Source organism: Humulus lupulus, chromosome 1 (assembly GCF_963169125.1).
Source record: "Humulus lupulus chromosome 1, drHumLupu1.1, whole genome shotgun sequence".
Taxonomy (NCBI): domain Eukaryota; kingdom Viridiplantae; phylum Streptophyta; class Magnoliopsida; order Rosales; family Cannabaceae; genus Humulus; species Humulus lupulus.
This window is the reverse complement of record NC_084793.1, coordinates 41,015,880-41,018,368: the sequence shown is the minus strand read 5'-3', so window position 1 is coordinate 41,018,368 and position 2,489 is coordinate 41,015,880. Positions and strand designations below refer to the sequence as shown.

Below are 2,489 nucleotides of genomic sequence, written 5' to 3'. Positions count from 1 at the left end.
CAATGGCAAGATATTCAGTTATGTTTAATGCTGGAAATATTAAATGTAATGGGAAGAACTTGGATGACACAAGTCATAATCTAGGTTAGATTATGTTAGTAAGTAACATAGGGATGTGTTATTTTCCATGTGTAACTTATGAGAATTTAACTTTGAATTTGCTTTCTTAAATCTGTTTTTGCATATGAATATGTTTAATTAGGTAAAATTATTAATGTCATAAAATTTGGGAAAGTTTTATGAGTGTTTAATGAATTATTGTTAACCTGGAAGTTTTGCTAGAATATTGCTGCCGCAACATATTCGCAATTTGTTCAGGGTGATTAATATAGGGGAAATCAATAATTCAAGTCCATTTTGCAATCCATATATCTCTTTCAATTTTCTTTTCCAGTTTTAATTTCATTATTTCAATCTTTTTAATATTTTGCTCAACCTATAAACCACTCATTTGATTTTTAGTACTTTTAAGTTGTGAAGTAATTGTTTCACTTATTTCTTTATTTTACAATCATTGTGGAGACGATTTACTTATCATTGTATTACTTGTGTGACTACGTGCACTTGCGTATTTAAAATCAAATATTAATTTTCACAACAAGTTTTTGGCACCGTTGTTGGGGATTGGAATTAGAAATTTTTGTAATATCAATTACTTGCAATTTATTTTTTTTCTTTGTTGAGCTGGCTTTGTTTGCTTGCTCTTGTGTTTTCTCAGGTGATTTACTATATGAACGAGAAAGAAGACAATTAACTAGCTCTTATTAACCCTGAGATTGAAAGAACAGTTAGAAGAAGACTAAGGGAACAATGGGCTCAAAATCGCCTTAATATGGCTGAAGAGGTTGAAGGAGTTGAGGGTGTTAATACTGTCACTAATGCAATTGCTATGGCTAATGATAGAGAGAGAGCCATAAGGGAGTATGCTGCCCCATGTTCAATGAGCTCAATCCAAGAATTGTTAGGCCTGAAATTCAAGCACCCCTATTTGAGTTAAAGCCCGTGATGTTCCAAATGTTGCAAACAGTGGGTCAATTTAGTGGGCTGCCTACTGAGGATCCTCATCTTCATCTTCGTTCATTTTTGGAGGTGAGCGATTCTTTCAAGCTACAAGGAGTGAGTGACGAAGCCCTAGGGTTGAAATTGTTCCCTTTCTCTTTGTGGGATCGAGCTAGAGCTTGGCTCAAAACCCTTTCTGCCGACTCGGTGACTACATGGAATGAGTTGGCTGAAAAATTCTTGATGAAGTACTTTCTTCCTACCAAAAATGCCAAGTTTCGCAATGAAATTATGTCATTTCAGTAGCTGGAAGATGAATCATTTTGTGAAGCTTGGGAGAGATTCAAGGAGTTATTAAGGAAATGCCCACACCATGGGATTCCACATTGTATTCAAATGGAAACTTTCTATAATGGGCTCAATTCTTCCACTCTCATGGTGTTGGATGCTTCAGCTAATGGGGCTATTCTCTCTATGTCCTACAATGAAGCCTATGAGATTTTGGAGAGGATAGCTAGCAACAATTATCAATGGTCTAATGCTAGAGCCTCAACAAGTCAGAAAGTGGCTGGTATACTTGAAGTGGATGCATTGACAGCTTTGACCGCTCAAGTTTCTTCAATGACTAACCTTCTCAAGAACATGAGTTTGGGGGGAATGGTACAACCAGCTGCTATGGGACAAGTTGTTGATTTATGTTGTGTTTATTGTGGAGATGGGCACACATTTGAGAATTGTCCTTCGAATCCTGCTTCGGTTTGTTATGTGGGGAATCAAAATGCCAACCGAAATAACCCATATTCAAACTCTTATAATCTGGGGTGGAGGCATCATCCAAACATCTCACGGGGGGATCAAAGAGCTATTTCAAGCGGAGCACCAATGCAAAACAAGCCTACATATCCACCATGGTTTTTTCAACAACAACCAAGAGCTCAACCACCTCCTCCTCAAGTGTCTCATTCAAGCTCTTTGGAGAGTTTAATGAAAGAATATATGGGCAAGAATGATGCTGTGATTGAGAGCCAAGCAGTATCCTTGAGGAACTTAGAAATTCAAATGGGGCAGCTAGCTAATGAGCTAAGGAATAGACCACAAGGCACCTTGCCTAGTGATACTGAAAATCCAAGGAGAGATGGTAAAGAGCAATGCAAGGCGATCACTTTGAGGAATGGTAAAAACATGGAGTTGAATGAGGTAATCCTAAGAGAAACAACGAGCCCGCTTCAATCCAAAGTAGTGTGGAAAAGAAAGATACACTTGTTAGTTCGAAAATATCAAATGCTGATCCTGAAGCAATTGCTGTAGCAATTCCTCAGCAAAATGCAACAGAGAAGCCTATGAGCAAGCCACCTCCACCATTTCCTTAACATTTTCAAAAGCAGAAACAAGATTGTCAATTTCGAAGATTTTGGATGGTTTGAACAACTCCACATCAACATACCTCTGGTGGAAGCTTTGGAACAAATGCCTAATTATGTGAAGTTCTT

General features: G+C 37.7%; 1 non-coding gene across 1 annotated transcript; it reads right to left on the bottom strand.

Moving 5' to 3' along the window:
* Window positions 1-1,272: 1,272 nt before the first annotated feature.
* LOC133813094 (small nucleolar RNA R71) lies at window positions 1,273-1,379 on the bottom strand. The gene has a single exon (XR_009884138.1). It is a non-coding gene; the product is annotated as a small nucleolar RNA R71 (small nucleolar RNA).
* Between the last annotated feature and the right edge of the window lie 1,110 nt (window positions 1,380-2,489).